Genomic DNA, 25987 nt, shown 5'->3' on the forward strand with positions numbered 1-25987 from the left:
GGGGGGGGGGGGGGGGGGGGGGGGGGGGGGGGGGGGGGGGGTGCAGCTGAAAAGGGAATTGAGATGGAGGAAGCCTTGTTAGAAAGGTGAGGTGTGTGCTCGCCTCGGCAGCACATATAGAGAGGTGAGGTGTGCAATTCCGGGATCTCCTTTTCTCCCCAGCTCTTTGAGGACTCCTTGAAAATCCTGAGTGGACTTGCACCTCAGCGCAGCTACTCTGTGCTTCTAAGCCCCACAATAGGCTGGAGGCCAAGTGTAGCAAGCTGTAACCTCTATCTCTTTCCTGCACTGAGGCTTGAGTCTCAGGGAGTCTTCCAGCTGACAGCTCACTTCTTTACCCCCCTCTCTGTTCTTACCTCCAATGGACCCATTGGAGGTAAGGGCCCTGGGGTCTCAGATCACAGAACTGAGCTGGGGGTCCAGTTAGACCCTACTGGGCAAGTTAGGACTGTAAATAGAGCCTCAGTGAGTGAATAAGGGTGATGGGGGCTCAGATGGCAGCTGCAGTGGGACTGGTCCTCAGGGTGGCTGGGGCAGAGTCCACAGTGACAGGGGTCATCCTGGGTACAGATTGCTCCTCCAGGCCCTGAACACCCATAGACCAGCCTCTGGCTAGCCCTCAAGGGATGGGGAGTGGGACAAGGCACGGTCCTTGTGTGGTCATTGGCCACTGTCCTGAGCAGTCTTCCTGGGTACCACCCTTGCTGCAAGAGCTGCGATGGAACTCTGTGTCTGAACCCAGCTAGGGATGCTTGGCTTTCCTGGACTCTGGCCCAAGATGTGGTCACCTTGAGTCACCTTTCCTCCATAAGATCATAAAGCACTTGCCTTCCTGGCCCCTTCCCCAGGCCCAGGAAGTAGGGCCAAGGTGGGAATTCTGTAGTGAAGACTCCTCTCTCACCAGTCCTAACCAGGCCAGCATGACACTGAAGCTTGGGCTTCCTACCTGGGCCTGCTGCCATCTTTCTGGGCAAGAATAACTCTGGTCCAGTCTCTGTAGCTCTTGGTTTTCCTCCCTGTAAATTGGGACTAACATTACCATAGGCAGCCCACCTGCCTCACTGAGGGTACTCAGTGGGTGATCTGAGACAATGGGGGGTGAAAGCTCTCAGGAAGGGCTTTTACTCTGGTTGTTTCTATTGTGAGTGCCCGGTGAACAGGCATGTCACTCCCCCTTTCTAAACAAATCTCAGTTTCGTTATCTGTCGAGTGAGGTTGTGGAGGTTTGGAGCAGCTGACCTCTCAGTCCCTTGTAGCTGTGATGGTCTGATTCTATGAATCTCTCAGTTCCTGTTGGAGGAAGGGAAGTGTCTGGACAGCGGTCAGGTGTTACGATGTCCAGCCTTTGAATTGCCACTGAGATTTGAAGAACAGTGTTCCATGGGCACGATGCTTTATCGAGTGCTTTTGCATTCATTCACATTTTACCCGCACCTCTCAGCCCTGTAGAAGGGCCCTGAGAGTATTATCCCTGGGGTGGAGATGAAGAAACTGAGCTTGTCCGAGGCAGCAGGACCTACGAAGGTCCCACTCTTCATCATGCTTGCTCCCATTGCTGTGGGGTGGGGGCAGGCACCGGTGGGGCAGTGGCTTTGGCTGTCGCAGCAGAGAGAACCCACAGCCCCATCTCTGGTAGCTCTCCGGGGGCAGGCCAGGGCCAGCTGGGGCTTCTGAAGCCGGGTTCCCAGGTGTGTGCTGAATTGAGAGGTGTCTGCAGCAGAGCCAGACTCCTAGGTTACCAGCTTGTCAGCCAGCAAGGCTCCTTCCCAGTCTCCCCCCCATTCCCCCCTCACCCCCCCGGCAGCCCTGTGACTTTGCTGTTTTGCTGGTTGTAGCCTCAGTTCTGTCATTTTAAAACAGGACAGCAATGCCTGCTTCTCAGGACAGTTCCAGAGCTCTAGTGTTGGATACTGTCTCGGGGCTGGCAGTGTGGACTAGGGAAGGGCAACATTCCTTTCTCTGTTGTGGAAGTTTTAGACTCTACAATGTATGGATTTAGTCTGGAGTCAACATTTTCTTGTATTTGAGAGTTAGGCTCCCCCCAGAGGTCTTGACATCCTTCTTGCTTCTGCTCCTGGAGGTTCTGGGTAGGACCCCCGGGGGCTGTGACATGCCCATTGGCAGGGATGCCTGCAGTTCAACAGCCCCTCTCTCTGGGAGCCCCACCCTCAGAGAGCCGGTGGGGAGAAATTGGGGCACGGCCTTCGGATGCCCACCTGACCCACGCAGACGCCGAATGGTTTAGGCATGTGGATGGATGTGCATTCACACATACAACACACAGATACAGACATGCAATTTAGCCTAGGGACAAACATCCAGATGCACAGTAGGGACACATGGAGTCATCCTATTAGGCTGGAATTCATAGTCATACAAACCGACACACAACGATAAACAGACATGCGTCCCAAAGGAAATGCACCCAGAACATGCACACAGGCTGCAGTAGGCTCGAGTAGTCATTCCTTCATGACACAGAAATAAAGGAGACCTGCAGGCCCAGGGGTCACAAGCATGGAAGCTCTCACCTGTCAGGCCAGTTCCCACATATAGGCACACCGTGGTGTTCGCAAACGTGAACACACCAACACACTCACACTCTCTCCCCCAGTGCTCAGATACAAAGAGGCCAAGCCTGCACATCACGGAGACACACAGATGTATCCCCCCCCCTCCCCAGGGAACTAATATATCCCACACAACGGATCAGAAGGCAGAGGAGGGCTCATGCCCAGCTCAGAGTTTGGCCCGTGCCATTCAGCAGCAGTGTGGGTCCCAAGGAAGCAGGAAGCCCTTTCTTTTCCTATTTTTATTTTTTCTTCTTCACTTTCCTTGTCTGTGGAAGGTAGCTCCCAGCCAGGCCGCTGCCTGTCTCAGAGGCTCGTGGGCCTCCCTCCCCAGCGGGGCCCCTGCTCAGCCTGCCCCCTGCCCTGGAGCTGCCCGGGCTTTCCCAGAGCAGTGCGGCCTCCTCCAGGCTCTGGAGTGTGACCGAGCGCCTGCTCATTTGACACAGGTCACCGAGCCTCCAGCAGATGGGGCCCTCCCTGTGGGGGTTCACGCCACCGGAGGGGCAGCAGGGGAGGCTCTGCAGGGATGAACTCCAGTCCCACGTGTTCCCTCTGCAAAGCCCTGAGTCACAGACACCAACTCTGTGATCTACATTCACACTCCTGCCTGAGAGATTCGGACACGGCCTCTAGAAGACAAACACACTCACTATCAGCACTCGCGCAGCCACATGTGGACTGTAATATTCCAGGCACACGCCCCAGACGGGCAAGCCAACACATCGGCACACCGAGCAAGACCTGGGAGGGAGGAAGAGGGGTTGGCTGGGGCTGGCTGCTTCCCCCCTTGGCCTCTGAGTCCCTGTGCTGTGTCTTGTCAGTCCGGTCAATGGGTACTTGGAGTTCAGGAAATGCTGAGAGCAGGTGCATCTGCAGACCCAAGGCCTTTCGCTGCTGGGGGGAACACAGGCTCCAGGACCCTCCCCCTGAATTCCTTGCTGTTAAGTCATGAGTGCCAAGAGAAGTTAGGAAGAGGCAGATCTGGGCCCGCGGGGAGGGCTACTATGGGAGCAGGTGTCCTAGGATACCCTCCTGTGTGCATGGACTTTGAGGGTTTGGGGGTACGGGACAGGCCCGGCTGGGAGTGGGGGGACAGGACGAGGCCAGCACTCACAGCCAGTCTTCTCACACCCTGGATCCTGCATTTTCAGAGTGTCAAAGGGTCCTGGGTTCTCTCTTGGCTCAGACTCAGGCCTGCTGGATGACATCAGACCAGTCTCAGCCTCAGTATCCTCATCTGTAAACTGGGCAGGGTGGTCCCTGGTGGGTTGCTTGTGAAGGCGAGATGAGATCACTGCCCTGATGGAAATTTGGAAAGTATGACTTGGTTTTTCGCCCCGGCTGCTTGGGGTGAGTAAGAGGCTGTGTGAGCAGGAGTGGAACCTGCCTGCTCCCCAACCAGTTCTTGCTCAGCGGTGTCGGGAGCGACCACGCCCACACCCTGCTCTTCCTGGGAGAGTCTGGCAGGATCCTGTGGTCACAGATGCCCACCTGGGGCAGTGCTGGGGTCCCCGTGTCTGTCCGCTGCCTCCGTGCATGTTGGTTCCAGCTAGCCAGATTCACAGTGCCTGCCACCATCCAGAAAGCTCTGCCACATGGCATAGGAGCACTCTTCTGAGCTGTCAAGCCCTCACCTCTTCCCCTCTGTACTCAACCCCTCCAGGTGCCTATGAAGGAGCCAGGAGCCTAGTGAAGAGAAGGGGAGGGGCGGGAGGGGCACTGCTGCCTGTGGCAAGGAGGACGCAACAGCTGCACCAATTTAATCTAAGGGTCCCTATTTCTCAGTCTGGGGGAAGGGAAGGAGGGATGGAAGGTGAACTGTCTCTTAGGGATGAACCTTTCCTTGCATTTTTTCCCCCTGCCTCGGCCCCTGAGCCTGTGGGTGGGGGTGGGGGTCCTTCCAGGGCATCAGTAGAATAGTCAAATTAGGGGTGGTCAATTGCTCTTAAAATTTACTTTCATTTTTAGCAGACTGGCAGCCTCTGAGCTGGTGTTAATGCCCACAATCCGGTTATGCAGAACACGCTCTCTGCAAATCGGTAAATCATTAGCGGGGATTAATCACTCTGAAAGGCTGGGGCTGGGTTTGAGTTTCTTTATTTCTTTTTTTACTTTTTTTTTTTTTTTAAACACGCTTTTTATCTGGATGGCTGCAAAATTCACCACCACAGGGTGGGGTGGGAGCAGTGAATGATAATTGAAGTCTTTGTCACCTTCATCAGAAGAGTGAGGTGCCTTCCGGATCCCCGGTGTTGACTCTGTGCCCTGACTGAAGGTGGGGAGTGGGCAGCTTGGTGGGGTGCAGGGGAAGAAGGGGGTTCCCTTGTGTTTGTGTGTGGTACAGTGTTTACAATAGTGTGTGGGGGGCTTGGTGTGCTTGTGTGTGTGGTGACTGTATGTTGGTGGGCTTGCATGAATTCGTGTGTTTGTACTTCATAGATGTCCCTAAAGTATTTGTGTGCTTGTGTTAGGGTCCCTGTGCTTGGTTGGTGTTAATGTGTGTGCATTAGTGTTTGTAATTGTGTCAGAAAGTGTTTCTGTTTGAGAGTGGGTTCAAAGACCACCCCTCACCCTTCTCAGCTTCCAGGAAGCTCTAGAGAGCTGGAGGAAGGTCCCAACTTCACCTGCTGGGGGTTGGCTCAAGGTTAATTTACATATTCACTAACCGCTTGGTCCCCAGCTCTGCTCAGAGTGACTGAGTCCGGAGGGAGCCCCCAGCCCTGCCACCCCCCCTCCGGGGCAGATGGGGGGGTTAAGCTCTCACTGAAACACCTCTCCCCATTCCACCCCTAGAGGCTGCCTCCTCCACCCATGGACCAGGAACATCCAGCACCCCACTGTTCCTGAACCCCCACTTCTGCACAGCTGAAGTACACACAACTCTAGCTCCTGACAGGAGCTCTGTGGTTGTGAGGGGAAAGGTCTCTTTCCTTCCTGATCCGGGCTGCCCCTGTGAAGGCTCTGGGAGAAGGAGGGTCATTCTTCCAGCCAAGCTAGAAGACCAAGCTGATGAATGGACGGTCTCCCACTTTATGCCCACACTGGGCCAGCTTCCTATTCCCCTCTCCCTAGCCTAATGCTGCCCAGCTCTGGAGAAGTAATTACCCTCAAATGAGCGAGTAATGACAGTTTTAGGGTGTTGGGCAGAGAGAGGAGTATGGGGATGAGGTCACGGGACTTTTTCCCTCCAGCCAGGCTCAGAGTGTGGGTTAGATACTAGTAAGACTTAGTGGGCTTGGTCCTCACATCCACCCACTCCTTCCTTTAGCCACCCCCAGCCCCATCTGCCTGCAGTCAGCTCGGGGAGCCTGGGCGTGACTGTCTGCCATGGCACAGATACCCTGTACTCACGTGCATATGTCCCATTCGTTGCCCTGCTGTATGTGCCTTCCTCCCCTCCACGTAATAGATTCGCCTGGAATCCAAGGCAGGGACAGAATGGTAGGGCTCCTTGGCTGTTACAAGTTGGGGGCTCCGGAGAGAGTTGGTCGGGCTCCGTGCTGGCTGTCCTCAGCTTTCTTGAGGGTAGCAGGTGGAGGGTGGAAGTGGCGAAGGAGGATTTAGGAATTATATTTTCCCAGGGACCTCTTAGCATCTTTATGTATGTCTGGTGGCAGACATCTGTCTGAGCTTAGGATAGCATCTGCCTGGGCTAGAGACAACATCTGTTTGAGGCTGGGACACCTGGCTGAGCCTGGCACATTATCTGGCCCCGGGACAGCTTCTGTCTGGGCCCAGGACATGTGTCTGAACCTGGCACAGCATCTGCCCGCGCCTGGTGCAACATCTTCCTGGCCTGGGAGCAATGTCTGTTTGAGCCCTGGACATCTGTCTGACTTGGGGATGTCTGCCGAGCCCGGAGCAATACCTGTCTGAGCCCAGGGCTGGACTTGTCATCACAGATAAAATCACCCTCGAGCCTCAACTTTGGTTTGTGGCTGAGAAAAGAGTATATGGCAGACTCACGGACCTGCTCTCCTTTCGACCAGGCAAGGACCCTTAGGTAGAGTGCCTCAGTCTACCTCCCTTTGTAGGCCCATTGGCCTGTTGGCTCTGGGCACCTTAAGGGAGAGCCAAAGCCTACACCTCAGTGGCTCCAGGAGAGTTATGTTGAAAGAATGTGTAAGGGGCGTAGATAAGTCAGAAAATCTGGGGGCTGGTCTAGGATGTCTAGGATGAGTCTCCCTTCCTCCAGTCCCTGTGGTGAGTCAAATCAGAGTGCTCCCCCAAGACACAACTCAGACCCGTCACTTCTCTCCCGAGAAGCCTTCCACTGCTCCTTACTGTGTACATTGTTAGGTCCAAAGTCCTGAGGGGTCCTGCCTCTGCCAACCCTCTGTATCCAGCAGCACAGAGTTTCTGTTCCCACAAACACACGGGGCCCTTAGGGTGCCCTAGCTTTGCACGCGCAGTTCTTTCTCCATGGAATGCTTCCTCCCCCCATTCTTCAAGTCCTAGTTCAAGGGTCCTGTGCTCTGGAAAGTCTTCTCGCTCCCACTCTAGATGAAACCATGACCTCGGCCCTGCTTCCATGCTGTATTGTGCGGACCACCTCGGCGGTAGCATTTCTGGGCCTGCACTGTTGTTCCCCTCTGGGTGTCTGTCCTCCGGGGCTGGGAGATCCTGGGGGCAGCTGGCTGTGTTTCGTCTCTGTCTCTCTAGCACCCAGCCCAGTTCTTGGTCTGTAGTGGTACCAGTCAAGAACGTCTGCTAAATGAGCACGTGGGTGTGCCCTGTGATCTCATTTCCTTCTTTTTGTAAATGGGGGTGGGGTGAGGACTTGGAAATGGTGGATATGGGCTTTTAGTATCAGAAGGAAGTAGACACTGGCTTTCGGTCTTAGAAGAAGTGGGCTTCAGAGAAGAGGGCGTGTCTTCTTATTCGTACCTGGTGAGGTGACTCAAGCCACGGGGTGCTGGGTCCCAGGCCCAGGGCACCCTGGACAAGGGCCTGGTCCTGCCCAGCATTCTCTATTCATGACCAGGGGAAAGATGTACGGGATCCAAAGATCCCACACGCAGCTGCTGATGGGAGCAAAGAGCAGCAAAGGTGAATCCAGATGTAACAGCCTCTCTGTGGACTATGGGGATGGGACTGAATCTAAGCAAGGAGTTCCCTGCCCTGGGTCCAATCCTTGACGACAGGTGGGAGAACCAAGGCTGGGCTTAGCTGGTGTTCGGGAAAGTTCCAGGGTTCCTAGTTTCACTTTTTCTGCCAGACAGGGGATGTCATGTAAGGTGTTATGAATATAAATGTTGTGTCCAGAGCAAACTGTTCCCCCTGGTCGAACCTACCTGGCACATGCCAGGTTCAGAGGGATGTGGATTCCCAGGAGATTGGAGAGAGGTGCAGAATGGTGGGGAGGTAGCTCCCAGGACAGGGTCTTTGCCTTGATAGCTTTTATTCCACCAAACAGGAACATCTTTATAGTTTTTGTTGATGATAAAGATAATACAAGCTCATGTTTTTGTAAAAATCCTTTACCTCAGAAATACATGAAACGGAAAGTGGAAGCCCTTCATTAATCTCTCTGCCTCACCCCTCATAACTACTCCTACTGGCTATGTCTTTCCAGAACATGTTTGCATAGACACAAGCTATTTAATAATAGTGAAGATTTTTTTTTTAACATTTTATTTATTTATTTGAGACAGAGAGAATGAGAGAGAGAAAGCACATGAGAGGGGGGAGGGTCAGAGGGAGAAGCAGACTCCCCGCCGAGCAGGGAGCCCGATGCGGGACTCGATCCCGGGACTCCAGGATCATGACCTGAGCCGAAGGCAGTCGCTTAACCAACTGAGCCACCCAGGCGCCCAATAGTGAAGATTTATTGAGTGCTTACTATGCGCAGAAACTGTGCTGAGTGCTCCTACCTGGGTTCATACATTGCAGTCTCACCAAAGCATTCAGAAGAAACTGAAGCTCCAAGATGAGATTAGTGATCGTCGTCCAAATGTGGCGGGTGCTTACTGGGCGCCCGGTGCTACTTTAAGTACTTCCCACGCTGGCTCAGTGTCTGCAGGAGCTAACGTCTGGGAGAATGCATGCAGTAGGCACTCAGCAAATGGTGGTTGATATTCCTGACTTGGAAGTTCGAGAATCTCAGATGATGAATCTGGGATTGTTCAGTGGACCCCTAGATGAGAGGGCTCTCGTTCCAAAGCCCCTGCGCCGCAGGCAGCCTCCCTGGGACTGGGAGATGCTGATCCAGCAATGAAAGATATAGATTCCCACCTTGGTTTGCATGTGATTTACACATATTTATTTATGAGTGTCTTTGATTCATGTCAAAGTGCCTCAGTGATTTTTCTGCTGGGCTTCCGGGTCCTGCTGAGGGCATGGCTAGTGGGGACTGGCTGTAGGCTCAGAGTGTGCACGTGTGGGCTATTGGGTGGGATGAAAGTGACAGCTGTGGATAGGTGGGTGGTGGCTGGAGGGTTGAGTTGTGGGCAGACCAGAGCCCAGGGTTCTGGCGTGGGTGATTTGGGCAGCTGGTAGGAGTGGGGGGTGTTTGTCAACACATGGCAGGGTCCAGCAGAGGGGCTGGGGCAGGGTCAGAGCTCCAGGCACTGGGGTGAATAACTGGCGAGCCTGTGGGTGGCCTGTCTTGGAGAACCCAGGGTGCCAGCCAAGCTTTCTAGGTAGGAACTCAGACCTGAGGAACCAGGGCAGGATCTGGGGTTTAGGGTAGGACACATGGTGGTGGAGGGCTTCCAAACAAGGCAGAGGATCAGAGGTAGGAGGGGGACTCCCTCCAGAGTTCCTCCCCCTGGTGCTGCCCAGGGCAAGAGTCCCCTGCTGGGGTGCTCTGGAGAGGGAGTGCTCTCTGCAATCAAGGCCTTGGGAAAATCTGCCAATCAGCAAGAATATTCTGTGTGCTGGCTGTGCCCAGCCCTGTGCCTGGCACCATGGGGAAGACCAGTCCCAGCCTGCAAACCTTGGCAGGGGAGCTGGCGAGATAAGGAGGGAAGGGCAGGCCCCGACCTTCACTGAAGGTTGCATGCCTGGCACCATGCGGCACTTTCATCCATTACCTCCTTTGATCCTCAGCAGGATCAAAGGCAGTGACTGTCTTATCTCCTCATTACAGAGGAGGGAGCAGAGATACACAGAGCTGCAGTGACTTGCCCAAGGCCACACAGCAAGTGAGTGGAGGAGCTCAGATTTGAACCCAGCTCTTCCTCATTCCATAGCCCTAGCACTTAGCCAGTTTCTTTTGTCTAAGCCAGGTGTGAAATAAAGGTAACACCTACCTTGCCTAATTGTTGTGGGGGTTAAATGAGCTCAAGTGTGTAGGGAGATTAGCAAAGAGGCTGGCGCACAGTAAGTGCTCAATAAGAGATTTTTTCCCTCAAGTGGTAGAGCAAGGATTCTTAAATTCTGGTCTATTGGACTCTACTGTTTGCATGCTACCATGGTTTTTGCCAAGGCTAATTGGGAGGGGAGGTGTGGTTGGGGACAGAGTGTGGCCTCCTCTGTGGGTTGGGTGAGCCCTTGCATGGACACAAATGGTCACCAGTGCATGGGAGGGATCATCTGCCAGGCCAGAGCCCCTGTGGCTCAAGTTCTAGCTCTGGGTAGGGTGGGGGCACTGAAACTCTCTTGTTAGGATTGTCTAGATGTGTGTATGTATGTGTGTGTGTACTTGGTGAGAGTCCTTGACTGGGGAAGGAAAGACAACTTTGGGGAGAGGGGGAGCTCTATGAGCAGACAATGATAAGGGCCCTTTCTCATTTCCAGAAGCAGAGACTGGAATCAAGTGGGGGCGTGAACCATGTGAAGATGTGAGGCAAATCACTCCTGGCAGAAGGGACAACAAGTGCAAAGGCCCTGGGGTTGGAATGGGCTTAATGTGTACATCTTCCTTGGTAGCTATAGAGACAATATTGATTTATATCTTCTAATGTTTGAAGTAGAGTAGCTAAGTGGGAGCAAGATTCACTCATTCATTCATACCTTTTTTGGGGGGGGAGTACAGTAAATTTCCTTTATACATATATATTTAAATTATGTCTCGATTAAAAAAATATGTATATATTAGTTTCGGAGAGCATAATGATTCGATATTCGCATACACTAGGCCATGATCACCACAAGTCTAGTTACCATTCATCACCATACAAAATCACAATTTTTTTTTTTTTTGTGATGAGAACTTTTAGAATTTACTCTCTTGGCAACTTTCAAATATGCACTACAATATTATTGACTATAGTCATCATGCTGTGCGTGACATCCCCATGACTTATTTATTTTATAGCTAGAAGCTTCTACCTCTTGACTCCCTTCACCCATTTCGTCCATCCCCCACGCTGCCACCTCCTGGCAACCGCTATTCTGTTCTCTATATTTATGAGTTTTGTTTGTTTGTTTGCTTTGTTTTTTAGATTGCACATATAAGCAAAACCATATGGTTTTTGTTTTTTCCTGTCTGACTTATTTTATTTAGAATAACACCCTCAAGGTCTACATTCATTTAGACATTAACTCAACAAATATTTCGTGCCCACGTTGTGCCAGGTACCATCCAAGGTACTGACGGCTGAACACTTACTGAGCATAGACTCTGTTTCTAAGCATTTTACATATCTTACTTTTTTTAATCTCCGCAACAACACAAGGGTTGGGAAGCCTGGGGAGATAGCTGGGCTCCTTTTGATTCCTCCAGTCTTTTCCCATCTCCCAGCCATATCGGGGCACCTAGCTTCTGCCACCCAGAAAGACCAAGATCCCCACAGTGGGTGAGGCAGGGTGGTCCTGAGAACATCTCTGCTTCAGAATTTTTCGGGTTCTGGCTGGACCTTGCTCACGGTCAGGCCCTGAGCTTCCTGGAAGCTTCCCAGCAGACTGCAGCTAGAGAGGGTGAGGTGCCTCCGTTAATCCCATCCAGCTAGGCCTGCCTCAGAACTTCCTCTCCCTGGGGCTCTTAGCCACATCTTCCCTGTCCTCCCCCTCCACCGCTTAGGTCCTGGCTCCCTCCAGGCCCCTGCATGGCTCAAGCCCTGTCCTCCCGGCTCTGCTCAGGGAGCCCAGTCTCAGCTTGGGGCTGAGGCTCTTGGCAGGGAGAAAACAAGGTGCCATTCCTGCTGTCTGATGGCCCTGTCCCAAAACTTTGCTTTGCTAACTCTGTGCTTTGCTAACTCTGCTGGAGGCAGCATGGGTGGTGCTTACTCTACCTGACTTCCTCTGTCCTTTCCTTAAGATAGTCAGGATACAGGCCTCAGCCACAGTGGGTGTCTTAGTTCCTGACCACCCACACACCCTGTGTCTGTGATCTGGGCTCCTCACTCTCTCCCATAGGAAAAGGGACAGGAAGAGGAATTAGAAAATTTGCTTGAAATTCAGAGGCCAAGGAGGGAGTCTGGTGCTTTAGTCAGTCTTTGGTGAATAAAGAAATCTGGCAAGGGGAATTTTCTGGGTGGGTCGAAGGAGAAGGGAGGTCTGATACTGATGGGCTTGCTAACCTGCAAACCATGACTCCATCCATTTACCTATCCACCCCTCCACTCATCTACCCACCCACCCATATCTATCCATCTACCCAGGCACCTACCCATCCATCCATCCATCCACCCACCCACCCACCCATCCATCCATCACCTATTCCCCTATTCACCTGTCTGTCTGTCCAACCATCCATCCCTCCATCCACCCACCCACCTGCTCATCTACCCACCCATCTGTCCATCCACCTACGTAGGCACCTACCCATCCATCCATCCACCTACCCACCCATCCGTCCATCCATCCACCTATTCCCCCATTCACCCATCTGTCTGTTCATCCATCCATCCATCCATCCACCCACCCACCCACCCATCTACCTGACACACTGCATACTGAATGCCTATCATAGTCACTGGTTCAGTTATGCTTCATGTTGTTGGAGAGCTTTTCAGTCTTTATACATTTGTGACCCTTTTGTTTATGCTATTTCCTCTCCCCACCTAGTTCTTAGAGAAGCTCCTTGAGAAGTGGGGCTCCCTTTTCTATTGTGCCAAGAAGGAAAAGCTCTGTCTTGGCTGTGGGGTTGTCAGAAGCTGCCAGGCTTGGGCACCCTGGGGCCCTGGGGAAGGGGGATCTTGCATGCCGCTCCTACCCCTGCTGGGCCAGGCTTGTGACCCTCACTGTGGCCCAGTCTGGAGGAGGCTGTGCTGCCCCAGGGGCAGGGCCTTGCTGCTTGGCGGCCTGCCTGCACTGCTGCAGGAGCTGCTGGCCCCTTGCCAGCACCGGATGTCGGGAGTGGGAAAGTCGTGTCGCTGTGGAGCCTCTCCACACTGCTGTAGTTAAACAAACAGGCTGGGAAACCAGGGGCAGGGGCTGGCCGCCCTGTCAGCAAGAGCAGGTGCCGAGTGGGGGGACGGGGACTCAGGAGAGGTGGCTGGCTGAGCTCTGAGCTGAGGAGCTGCTGCAGAACCATGAGTTGAAGCCCCCCCTGCCCGCCCCCCCCCCCGTTCCCCCCAGACCTGGGCTTAGAGAGGTGGGCGGCAAACATCTGTGGGGTGGCTCTGAGCTGCCCTGGTTGGAGGTGAAACTGTGGTAGGAGGGGCCGTAGACAAAGACCCAAAGGAGGACAGACTGACACGGAGAGGCAGAGGGATGTAGAGATTGAGTTTCAAAGAGAGAGAGAGAGAGAGAAAGACCAAGACAGAATCAGGTGGGAGAAGGAAGATTTGAAGGGCTAAGAGAATGGCCAGGGGAGGGAAGGCCAGGGCAAGGGAAGAAAGCTGTGGGCCCAGGGGAACAGCTCTTCCAAAGGCAGGAAGTGTAGAGCTTAATAACAGCCCCCTCCCATGTGGATAGCACCAACAGTGAACAAAACTTTTCCACTTGCTTAAGCTCATTCAAGCCTCACAATAGCCCGCTGAGAAGGACTTGGATGGGGGCAGGGATGTGTTCTGTTGTGGGGAGCAGTGGGGGAGGGGAGCTGCAAAGCTGGGATGGGGACCTGAGGACCAGCCAGGAGGGGCCCCCACCCTGCGGGGATTTAGAGACGGAGCCCTTTGCTGGGCCTGGGTCCCTCCAGTGACCAAACCTTCCCTGGCTGTGCTCAGTGGCCATTTATGGACTTGGCTGCCTGGTGCTTGATGCTCCTGCTACCATGGCATTGTTGCTCCTCGTCCAAGGAGGAGGAAGCCATCCAGGTCAGGAGGCCTCTCTCTCTTGTCCTCTGTCTCCTGTCCCCAGGCTGCCAGAGTGTAGTCATGTGGGCTGTTGACGGCTGCTGGCTGAATCCGTCTCTGAGAATTGCTTTTGGTGACTTGGTGGCACGTTGCCCGAATTTATGCCCCCTCCCTGAGGGCAGCCTGCATCGAGTGGCTGGTCAGTTGGTGAGGGGTGTGCAAAGGTCAGGTCCCCTTGCTTCAACTTGGGGCACTTGTGAAGGACCGTCTCAGCTCTAGAGCTCCCCATGAGCCCGGCTCCCGTGGTGTGAGTGCGCTGCCCAGGCGTTTCTCCTTTTGCCCAGTGCTGCTTCCCTGTCTTGCCCTCGTTCCCAAGAGTACAGGACGGTAAATCGCCTTCATACAAAGCTCATAGTCTCGGAGCATTTCCAGGGAATCCGACCCGTGGCACTCAGTCTAACTCTTGGGCCCCAGCCTGGGGACCGCTCAGCTCCACTCCCCAACAGCCTTATTTTTGTCTTAATCCTCATCCCCACGGACTAGGCTGGATTCTGCATGCGGGTGTCTGTGTAGATCTGGGAGAAGTGGGAGCAGGAGGGGTTGACTGTCCAGCCACCTCCATCCTGGGCAGAAACTCTCTCCCCACCCCCAGGAGAGAAATCATGGGGAACCTGTTTCCTGTGGGTAAGCTCAAGGGCCAGGGCCCCAGCGTGCCGCCTGGCACAGGGGAGGTGCTCAGCAGGTTTGAAGAGGCTGATTTTGACACAAGGTGGCCTGTGAGTGTTCGCTATCCTGAATATTATTGTTGTTATCCGTAGAAGAACACCCGCTCCTGCAGGTTGGTGAGACGGCCCTGGCCTGCGTCTAAGAGGCACACACACGCCAGGCGAGCAGTTACTTCCTTAGGTCAGCAAGGGGTCTCGCGTGTTGCCCCGCATGCCTGTAACTCGTGCTCTGCAAGCCCCTCACTTTGCAGACAAGGCCAAGGGGGCGGCCCCCAGCCACACGCTGCTTCTAGGCTGAGGGAGCCCTAGGCTCCAGTGTCTAGTTCCTAGGCTGAGCTCAAGCCTCTTTTCTCCCCCATCCTTGGGGTCCAGGGCCAGGGGACCGGACAGGTCCCAGCAGTCTTGGCGGCATATGCAGGCAGTGGGGCTGTGCTTGCTCAGGGTGGGACTATCTCAGAGGTGACAACTGCTCCAAGATCATACCCTTGACCCCGGTTCTGTCATTGGGGGCCAGGGGCTAGCCTCTTTGGGTCTCTAAGAGATCAGAAGAGAGGTCACTGAGGTTCTAAGGAGGAGCCCCTGGCACTGAGCCCAGTGATCTAGCTCCTTCCACAGCTGCCACTCAGTTCTGAGCCCCGCCTTTCTGTACCTGGCAGCTGCCTTTTACCTGGCCGTCCTGTTTTCACTCCTGACCCTCTAGAGCTCCACTGTCCCTCACACTGTCCCCATGCCACTGGTGGGCACTTGGAATGTGACTAGTCCAAATGGAGATGTGCTGCAAGTACAAAGTGTGCACTGGATATCAGACACTTGGTATAAAAAAAATACATATATATATAATATCTCTAATAATTTTTTAATATAGGTGATATATTAAGATGATAATATTTTGGATGAAATAAAATATATTATTAACATTAATTTCACTTGTTTCTTTCTTTCTTTTTTTTTTGGTAAGTGGCAGTTAGAAAATTATAAATTATATGTGTGCTTGCATAGTATTTCCACTGGACAGTGCTGCCCCAGAGTCTGTTGTTGCCATAATAGCCAGAAGGATCCTTTTAAATTTTGGATGGGTCATGTTCCTCTTCTGCTTGCAACCTTTAAATGCTCACACAGGGTGAAACCTAAGTGGTTACCATGGCTTTGACGGCTCTGAAAAGATCTTCCTTGCAGATCTTTTCTCCTATTATCTTCTCCCTTGTTCCCATGTTCCAGTCACACTGGCCACCCTGGAACTCCTTAAACTTGCTAAGTTCATTCCTACCTCAGGGCGTTTGCACTTGCTGTTCCACCTGCCAAGAGTGATTTCCGCAGCTCTTCACATGCTCACTCCGTCACTTGATTCAGATTTCTTCTCTAGTTTCTCCTTCTCAGGGTGGCCTTTTCTGTCCACCCTGGCTAAAACACATGGCTGCCAGTTCCTTTCTAATTCCTTGGGCAGAGCATTTACCCTCATGTAACATTACATTACCTATTCAATTGGTTACATTTTGATTGTTTGTTTTCCCAGTTAGAATGTAAGCCTTGTCGGGGCGCCTGGGTGGCTCAGTCAGTTAGGTGTCTGCCTTGGGCTCAGGTTGTGATCCCAGGGTCTTGGGATCAGGCCCCACTTCGGGCTCCCTGTTCAGCCGGCAACCTGCTTCTCCCTCCCCCTCTGCCCATTTGTGCTCTCTCTCCCTCTCTCTCAAATAAGTAAAGAAAATCTTTGGAAAAAAAGGAATGTAAACCTTATGAAGCCAGAACTTGGTCTGTCTTATTCACCAAAAGAGCCCCTGTTCCTAGAATTAGGCCCAGAATAGAATAGATGGTCAACGAATCTTGGTCGAGTGACTGAAAGTTACCGATGACAACACTGAGATCCAGAAAGATAAAATTGTGCCCAAGGTCACACAGCCAGGCAGGGGCTGAGCTGGGAAGAGCTGAGGACTGTCTGAAGCCAGAATCTACACTCTGCCCACTCCAGGTCCTGTCTGCAAGCCTCTTTCTTCCCCCTTTGGTCACTCAGGAAACACAGTTGTCACATTGGGGAGAGGGGGCCTGGCTGTGGAGAGGCAGCAGACTGGTTTTCTGGCATCTCTGATTTTCTGAGTGCTGGAGACTTCCAGGCACAGGGACTCAGCTGCCGTTGATTGTCCCCTCCCCTGTGCATCCAGGCTCACAGGCGCATAGGAGACCCTGGGGCAGGGGTGGAGGGAAATGAGCCTATAGGGATAGGGGGTTGTGGTCTTCCCAGGGCTCAGGCAAGAGCACTGTGCGGCTAGGTAGGACACTGCTCTGCACGGTGCCTGGGGCTGAGCGTGGGGCACAGGGAGCCCGTCGTGGCCGTGAGTGAGGAGACCAAACCTCATAGACCTTGGGTTTGGGAAGACAGCAGAAGGGGGAGAGGAACCCTAGAAACTCGACATGGGGGCTGGAGCAAATTGCAGAGGCCTCTGCCGGGTGAGCCACCCTGTAAGGGTCTCTGCTCTTTGGCACCTGGGGCAGCTCAGGCTGTGCTGAGTTGCCTTTGACCCACCTGCCCACCCACTTGCCCACCACGATGGGGGTAAGAGTGCTCTCTGGGCTCTGACTAGTTTCTCTATCCTCTGTATTCCTTAGAAGGGGCACCTTGTTCAGAATGAGTGGGACTTTGGAGCCTGGGATGCTGGTCTGCCTTTTCTCTGCTTGGGGAACTCCTACCTTATCTCTCCGGTCCCAGCTCAAATGCCCTCTCCTTGTGCAGAGCCCCTGACTCTCAGGCAGAGTTAGTTCTACACTCCTCTGAGCACCCAAATGGTTCATTGTTCCTACAAGTGTGTAAGCATTCATTGCTTCCTTTATAGTTATTATTATTATTATTATTATTTTGTATGACAGACTCTCCTGCTTGACTGCAAGCTCCTCAAGGGCTAGGTCTGTGTTTATTTCTGTGTTTCCAGGCTGAGGCTTGGTAGTGAGTAGACTTTCACCACCGCCGCCACCATCGTCGTCATCAGACTTGATGACTGTTGATGTGTTCTTGGCACATGCTAAATGCGTCCTCCGCAGCCGATCACTTAATCCTTACGAGGACCCCGCAGCATGAGGCAGGTGTGTTGTCATCCCCATCTGTGGAAGCGGAGGCTCTGTGAGGCCCTCTGGGCGGCAGTGTTAGGAAGCACACAGCCGGGGCTTGAACCTTTTTCTTCTGATTCCAAGGCCAGGGTTCCCTTGCCTTTTTGGAACCAAGGGCTGAAATGACCTTTGCTTCTCTATGGGCAATACTTCGGGTGAGTCTGCAGGCAGCTGTGGGGAGCTGGGTGGAGCAGGAGGGAGCCCTGGGGCTGAAGCCCAGGGTGTGTGTAGGGCTCAGAGGAGGTGTGGGAGGACAGAGAGACCGGATTACGGAGGGGCTGGTGTGGACGGTGAGTTGGACTCGGGTCTTTCTGAGTTTGAGGTGCCCGTGAAGTATGAGCATGGAGATGCAGTTGCGTCCACGGGTCTGGAGCTGGAGGGAAATCCACTCTGGGGAAGGAGGTCTGGGGTTGTTGGGAGAGATGAGTCTGTGGGGGAAGGGGAAGGTCCGGGGAGAGTGGGTGTGAGACGAAGAAAGTGTCAAGAACAGAACTCAGGGAACCCCTTCCTTTAAAGGGCTAGTTGAGGCAAAGGAGCTCGTAAAGGAGCCTTAGAGGGACCAACAGAAGGCAGAGGGAGGAATCAGGGCAGAGGAGGAATCAGGGCAGAGAGCTGCTACCAAAACCTTGAGGGGGCTCCAGGAGTATTTGTGGAATGAATGAATGAGTAAGTGCAGGTGGAAAGGGTTGGTGATCCCCCGAGCCCTGAGCTCACTGTGATTCTCTGCTGATGACTCAGAATCAAGGCTGCCTTGGTCTCCCCAGGACACTCTGGCTTTTTCCTCTCCCCTCCTGGACCTGCTCTCTGCTCACCCCTTCCTCAGGGAGCTAAGACAGGCTTGCTGTCCCTACATCATAGCTAGGGAAACGGAGGCTAGAGTGGACCAGACACCAGACATCCTGGGTCTTAGTGCAGGTGCATTCTGGGGGCAGGGATAGCATTTCCAGAGAGGGGGCTACCAGAGGGCTGCGGTGTCTTGGGGGCTTCTGAGACCCCATCTCTGGCCTGGGGTTTCTCACCCTGTAGTCATGGAAATCCCACTGGCACTTGGAGGGTTCTCAGAGATCACCCGGTTCAGCCTCCTCGTTGTATAGATGTGAAGATCACGGCTCACGGAAGAAAGAAACTTGCCCAAGTTCATGGTCATAGAAATAATACTGCCCCACTGCCATGTATTGAGTAACTACTGTGAACCAGCAGCAGTTTAACACTTATCCTTTTGTTTATTCTCAGCAGTTCCTTAGTAGTCTCTGATTTTGTAGATGAAGAATCAGAGGTTCAGAGAGGTGAAGTGGTTTCTCTGAAGTCACCCAGTAGGTGGGCTTGGGCCAAGATTCAGCTTTGACAGCAAAGCTTGTGTTATTCCTCTGACCCTCTGTGGCCTCCCAAGTCCCAGAGCCCGGGTCTCCTGTTTCCCAGACCAGAAGGTTTTCTCCACTGGCTGCGGCTTCTGCAGGACCCCAGGCAGTGTTTCTGAGGAGGGGAAATGACAGTCAACAAAATGGAGGGAGCGCCTGTGTCTGGCCTGGAGAGTTGGACATGCACAAAGCAAATGGGAGAAGGAAGAGCGCGGCTCCCGCTACCCCTGCCCACCCCCCATGGCCCCGCCAGGCAGGCCCCCAGCAGCCTGGCGCTCTCCCTCCCTGGGGGCTGGAGCTGCCTTTCCGCCTCTGCCTGCCCGCCTGATCGGGGCAGAGCTGGCTTCATGTATTATTAATAGCACTGGCAGCCTTCCTGTTTTCACGCTGATAACCTGCTGGGGAGGGTGGGTGGGAGGGAGGGAGCAAGGTGGCAAAGCCTGAGCTCCAGGGCCCCTCCCCAGTCAGTAGAGCTGCTCTGTGGGGGCTGGCCCAGCCCCAAGCCTCTGAAGTTGCTCTCCAGAGCTTCCCCCATCTGAGCCCACAGGGGGAGACTGGGGCTCTCTGCGGGGAATATATGTGGGAGGTAGACCTCTGGGAAGACCCCTCCCTGGCTCCTCTAGGATTCCAAGGGCTCCAATCACCTTGGCCTCCCCAGAGGCAGATGTGCTCATATCCAGGTGGCATGGGCTCAGGGTTGAGGATTCAGGGGTGGTGTGCGTGTGTGTGTGACACAGGGAGAGAGGAGACACACACACACTGGTTCCCAAAATTCCCTGGAGCAGGGACCTCTCAGGTCCAGCCACACATGGACCTCAGGCCACATCAGAGCTGGTCTCTCCCTGCCCCCCACCCCAGAGCCTCATCATTTTCCCTTCTAGAGCCTAACTCGAGGGCCAAGGGCAGGGTACAGATGGAGCTGGCCCTGTCAGGGATTGGGGTGGGATGGGGTGGATGGACGCCATCCTCTGAGCCTCCCTGCAGGCTGAGGTCAGTGTGTGGGCCTGCGGGGACCCATTGTGCATCTCTTCCCAACTTCCTGTTCTGTGATGGCACTTGGTAGTTTGAAATTGGCCTCGGTGGGAGTATTTACCCCACAGAAATGGACAAATGTTGCAAATCAGGCCCTTCCCCGCCCCCCCAAACCGGGGTGCAGGGGTAGACTTTGACCAGCGCAGTCCTGAGGCTGGCGTGGAAGGCTTTTCTCTCACCTTGAACGTGCTGTGCTTCTGCCTTTAACCTCTGCCCAGTTGCTCCCTAGAATTCTTTTCTCTTCCACTTTGTCAATTTTCATTAACAATAATAAAAGTAGTGATAATGATAGCCAGCACTTATTGTGTGCTTATTAATTATGTTCTGGGTCTATTCAAAGAGCTTTACTCACTCCATTCATCTTCACAGCCATGCAGTGAGTAGGTGCTGCATTATTCCCATTTTACAGATGAGGTACAGAAAGGTGGAGGAGCCTCTGAAGTCCCACAGCTGGCAGATGGCAGAGCTGAGCCCCCTCCCTGGCTCTTTGGCCTCCGCCGCTGGCTGCGGGAGCGTTTCTGCACGGCTCTGAGGGCCGCCTGGGGCTGCCTCCTGCAGGAGTCCTTCTAGCTGTCCCGGGCCTCCCTGGCTGACTTCCTCTGTCGTCTCCCAGGGGCTGTGCTTTGAACACATGGGATTGCTCTTCTCAAGTCTGGATTTCTCCTGCCCCCCACCCCCAGACTGGGAGCTCCTCGGGCACCGTGCCTGGGTCTGATTCACCTGGTGCCCCCGGTACCTGGCCCAGGAGCGGCCACTCATGGAGGCAGTGACAGGGACCCCTCGGCACAGTGCTTGGCACACTGTACATACCCGTTTGTACACTGCATGAGGGGCACTTTATGGTTGTTAGGGGCGCGGCGTGATCACCCAGCAAAGTACCGGTGCCTTCCACATGCCCTGCTCTGCGTTAGGAGCTGCAGATGACAGTGGCAAGCACAATGGACAAAAATCTTTGTCCTCTTGGAGCTTATGTTCTTGTGGAGGAGGCATACAGTGAACAAGATAAAGAAATACAGTACATTTAGTGATACATGTTTAGGAGAAAAAAATAAAGCAGGGAAGGGGGATGGGGAGTATCCAGGAGGAGGTTGAAATTTTAATGAGTCAGGAACCTGTCAGACTTCTCTGAGAGGGTGCTGTTTAAGGAAGTGAGGGAGCAAGCTATGCTGTTTCTTGGGGCAGAGGGAAGAGCATTCTAGGCAATGCAAAAGTCCTGCGGCAGGAACTTTACTGGGCATGTTTGAGCAACAAGGAGGCCACTATGCTTGGAGTAAGGTGAATGGAGGGGAAAATAGGGCAGAGTTATTAGAGCCTAGAGAAGCAGGTGGAGGAAAAAAAAAGGCGGGTGGGTGTTTTCGAGGAGGAGGCACAGAGAGGGTGAAGAGAGGCAGCGACTTTGCCCTCTGCTTAGGAGGGGGACAGATGTGAGGGGAGGCAGCGGGAGAGGACTCCACTTTCTGTAGCTAAAAACAGTCTTGCAGTCTTGACTGGGTTTTTTGGCACCTTGTAGACCCAGATGCAGCACAGAATTGGCTGTGTCTCCTCTAGACTCCTACCAGCTGTTCCTTCATCCCAACCGCAAGAAAGTCCTGCCCACTGCTGGTCTGGAATGGCACCATCCTTCTCCTTGGGTTTCTGCAGCCCGCGCTGCCTGCCCCCTCGCACCTCAGGGAAGACTTGTTCCGAGATCCGGCTCATTAGGGGCTAAGCACTGAAGCTTCTGCCTTCCAGTCCCTCCCCCTGTGCTTCTGAGGTCCAGCCTCCAGGCACAGCCTGCCCCAGAACGAAACAGCTATTTTCCCAAAGATGGTGAGAGGTCTGGGGTCTGGAGAGGCTGGCGGAACGGAGACGAGGCGGTAAAGCAGGAAAGAGCCTGGCAGGCGAGGGGAGGTTGTGAATTCAGTGGGTGCCGGGGATGCTACAAGGCTTTCCTACCTATCAGGTGTCTAGGATGGCTGAGTGAGGAGGTGATACCGGCTGGGGGTATTCGGACTGGATTTATTCTTCTGATGCCACACCCCACCCCGAGCCGTAAGTGCTCAGCATCGTAAATAAAACCTACCTAATAAATCTCCCCCGTAAATTTTCTGCGTAGAATTTCATTATTCGTCTCGTTTCCAGTCATTAGGTTTTAGTCCAATTTGGAGTTGTCCCGATGGCTGTGTAAATCACGCCTGCACTCTGGGGAGCAGGAACTCCGGGGAGAAATCATGCCTGGGCCTGTCGGGGTGAAAGCTGGAGCCTGAAGATCTGGACCCTGCGTGGTCGCCCGTGGGGTGTCGGCTGCTCGCACTGAGCTCCTGCTATCCTCCTTGCCTTGGAAAGGGGGAGGGAGATGACATTAACTGAGCACCTCACGTGTGCTGGGAACTTGACACATATCATCTTGATTCCTCACACAAGCCCACAAAGTAGGAAATACTGTCTCCATCGTACAGAATAGGATGGAGGCTCAGAGAGGGGAAATTACTTCTCCAAGGCTACCCAGCTCAACTGATTTGTACCTAGGTAGTCTGGCTTTGAGTCCAGGGTTACTGACTTCAGATCCATTGCATCCACTGCCTCCCAGTGTCATGGATGGAGGAGACTGTGGAGAACCTGCACAATGCAGCCTCTTCCATGAAGCATTCCTTGGTTACCAGCTGGAGTCAATCCCTCTCTCATCTGTTCCCCTATATGAACTTTGAAAGGTATTGGGCGTTTTTATCAACATTCAGTGGCCTTCCATGGCCCTTCATGTGCTGTGCGCTCTAACGCATGGCTCCCTGGCCTTTGATTCATAGCCCTTTGCTCACTTGTAATTATACATCCAGTTCTGTGGTTGTCAGGTTCTTGTCTTTCTTCCCTTTTAAAATGTAAGCTCTGCGAGGGTAGTGGCCACATCTGCTTGGCTTACCGGTGCATTTCCAGCATCTGGTACAGTATTCAGCATGTAACAGGTGGTAAATAATATGTTTTTCATTGAATGGATGAATGGAATAATAAATGAATTAGGTAGTCCCCCCAGGGTGGGGAAGGAGGAGCGGTCAGCATCCCCACATCTCCACTGTGCAGGTCAGTTAGAGTCCCACAGCCCAGTGGAGGTCTGCGTGGGCAGGGAGGGTTCTGGCAGCTTGTGCCCAGGCCCCAGCTCAGTGCCGGTCTCAGCTCCTTCACCCCCAGACCCAGCTCAACGTCCAACTCCGGCCACAACCCCGAAGCCACCTCCGACTCGGATCTCAGCCCTAGTTAGAACACACATCCAACCTCGACCTCAGCCTCACTAACCAGACCTCAGCCCCATCCCAAATCTGATCCCAGCCTGAATTTCAAGCACAGCCTCACCCCCAGTTTCAGCTTAGTCCAGCTCCAACCTTAACCTCAAGATCACTAGCCCTGGGAGAGCAATGGCTCCTTCTTGCGCATGGGGCAGGGAGCAGCCGTGGTCACCAGGTGGTGGCTGTCCTGTAGGTCTGCCGTCCTTTGCCCCACTTACAGAGGCCGCAGTCTTGTTGGCTCCTTGTCGGGACTCGGTAATAATTTCTCATTGCTGTGTCGTGGTTACAGTTTGCAAACCACATACACGTTCGTCAGCCCACCAGATCTTCTAACAGCTTGAGAAGTGTGCGTTTCTTTATGTTCTATGGGAGGAGATGAAGGTTATTAAATGCTTTAGCTGGTTTATGGCAAAGGGGGTGCTATAACCCAGCTCTTCTGACTCTGAGTTCCAAGCTGTCCTTAGTTCTCCCTGACCTGCTGGGAAGATGAGAAGGGGCTCTTGGGTCTGTGGGGTGTGTGTGTGTGTGTGTGTAAAGGCAGGGACCTCCCTGGAGTGGCCTCCACTAAAGGATGTGACAAAAGCAATCTTAATATTTCCCACCCTGGGTTCAGGAGAACCTTGAGCTGAGAGAAGGTGAGGAATATTGAGGTTGCAGAAGAGTGTGGAAGGGGTTGAGGAGTGTTTGGTTAGGGTCCTGGCAGGAAGCAGAATTCACCTCAAATCATTCCCATGTAGAGACTGTAATGGATGGGTTATTTACAAGGCCTGGGCAGAGTTTAGGGAGCAACAGGGGATGGTGAAGCCCCAGAGGCTGGCAAGAGTCCGAAGCCCTAACCACCTTTAGGGCTGGTGGGGCGAGGTGGGGGAGATGGTGCTCTTGCAGCCCAGCAAGGGCGGGTGCTGTGGAGGACGGATGCCTGGTGCAAACTGTAGTCATGGAGAAACGTAGCTACTGTTAAAAATGTTGCCCAGGAGAGAGGGAGTGGGGAAGGAATCCCTGACCTCCTCCCCCCTCCCAGTAATCTCTGCCAGTGTCTCCCGCCAGCTGAACCCCACCAAGGGGCACCCAGGCCACACAGTCTGCCGGGGTCAGCCTCCCAGGGCACAAAGCAGGGCTGAGAAGGGCAGGGATTGAATCTGGGACAGGGGATCAAATGGAGAATAAACAGCACCAGGAGCAAGAGAGACCGAGGAGCAGGTCGTCAAGGAGAGACAGACAGACAAAGAGAAACTGAGCGAGGTGGAATGTGTGTGAGAGAGGGAGTGAGAAAGGGCTCAGCCTGTTTGTCTGGGCAGGTCTGCTGAACCCAAATCCGGCTCATCTGCGTCTCCTCAAATAAACTTCTGGGAAGTGAATGCCTGAAGCTGGCAGAGTGCAGAGAAGTCAGCAAATATGTGCGCAGTGAATTCTAAGCCTTCTGTTCCCTGCTCCTGGGAAGAACAGCAGAGCCTTGGGGGTCCCCCCGCCCTGCACCCCGGTCCCCTGCCTGATTGCTCTGATCCTGGGAATGGCTTCCACCATGGACGCTTGGAAACAAGGAGAGCAATCTCCCACCCAGCAGGTCTGGGGTCCAGAGAAATACAGGTAACGCTGAGCAGTGAAGCTGATCTCTGAGGTTACATGAGCCTTCGAGTGCATGATTTGATGGCACCTTCCTAACACCTCCGTGAGGCACGCTGGGCTGGGGTTGTTGTTCCATTTTATGGGCGAGGGAACTGAGGCCAATAGGGAAGACACTTTCCCAAGGCTGTGTTATGAGTCAGTGGTGGACTCCTGATTAGGCCCTGGCTGAGCCTGAACTCTGACCTCACACAGAGCCCTAGCTCAGGCCCGGACTGGCCCTGAACCTGGCCCAGCACTAACGCCTGAACACAGCCTCCTACTGAGCCTCACACCGTCTGGCCCGGGGGGCCCAGGGTCCAGGGGCCCCTTGAGTGTTTTCATACTAATTTTGCTGTGGACAGACCTCCTGGGATACGCTGAAGGCTTGGAACTTTTCCAAGAGAAACTTTTACTAAGAAAAGGTCACTACTATTTATGAAACACATATTCTCTACTGGGCACCATGCTAAGCACTTTACGTGAGTTATCTCATTTAATCCCCTCAACAGTTGATGATTTCGGTACTCTCATGATCCTCACTTTTTACATGAAGAATCTGGGGCTCTGAGAGTTTCAGTAGCTTTTCAGCATCCCACAGCTAGTACATGGTGGAGCTAGGATCTAAACCCAAGGGCAGCTTGGGAGAGAGGAGATTGGGGAGGGTGGCCTTCCTGCACCCCCTGGGGAAGGAGAGGGGGTCCGCAGGACCTGTGTGTCACAGAAGGAACATTCTCAGTCTTGCCTAGGACAAAATATCTGTAGTCATTACACACCTGGGCACAGTCCACAAGGTCTGGACATGTGTACAGCTCAGGGTCTCTGGAGAAACAGAACAATAGGATATATATAGATATACAGAAAGAGATTTATTAGGAGGGTTGGCTCATGCAGTTATAGAGGCTAAGTCCAAGGACCTGTTTGCCATCTGCAGACTGGAGGCCCAGGAAAGCTGGTGGAGTTGTTCCAGTCCAAACCCAGAGGCCTGAGGAGCAGGAGAGCCAAGTCCCAGTCCAAGTCTGAAGGCCCAAGAATCAGAAGCACGGATGTCCAAGGGTAGGAGAAGACGGATGTCTGAGCTCACCAGAGAGCAAATTTGCCCTTCCTCTGCCTTTTTGTTCTATTCAGGCCTTCAGTGGGTTGGTTGATGTCCCCTTGCCAGGGTGAGGATGATCTTCTTTACTTTGCCAATTCAAATGCTAATCGCTTCTGGGAGACACATCT

The 25987-nt window shown here is 53.5% G+C and overlaps 1 long non-coding RNA gene across 2 annotated transcripts in view; it reads left to right on the forward strand.

Annotated features, from left to right (window-relative positions):
* LOC110575236 overlaps window positions 1–25987 on the forward strand; it is a 65707-nt gene that overhangs the window by 554 nt on the left and 39166 nt on the right. The window contains exon 1 of one of the 2 annotated variants that reach the window (XR_002480014.1): window positions 25726–25819. The exons of the other annotated variant lie outside the window; for it this stretch is intronic. This is a non-coding gene — a long non-coding RNA (uncharacterized LOC110575236). Of the gene's footprint in view, window positions 1–25725; window positions 25820–25987 lie in introns of those variants that run through there. 2 annotated transcript variants of the gene reach the window in all.

This window comes from Neomonachus schauinslandi, chromosome 4, assembly GCF_002201575.2.
Source record: "Neomonachus schauinslandi chromosome 4, ASM220157v2, whole genome shotgun sequence".
In the NCBI taxonomy this organism is placed as follows: Eukaryota; Metazoa; Chordata; class Mammalia; order Carnivora; family Phocidae; genus Neomonachus; species Neomonachus schauinslandi.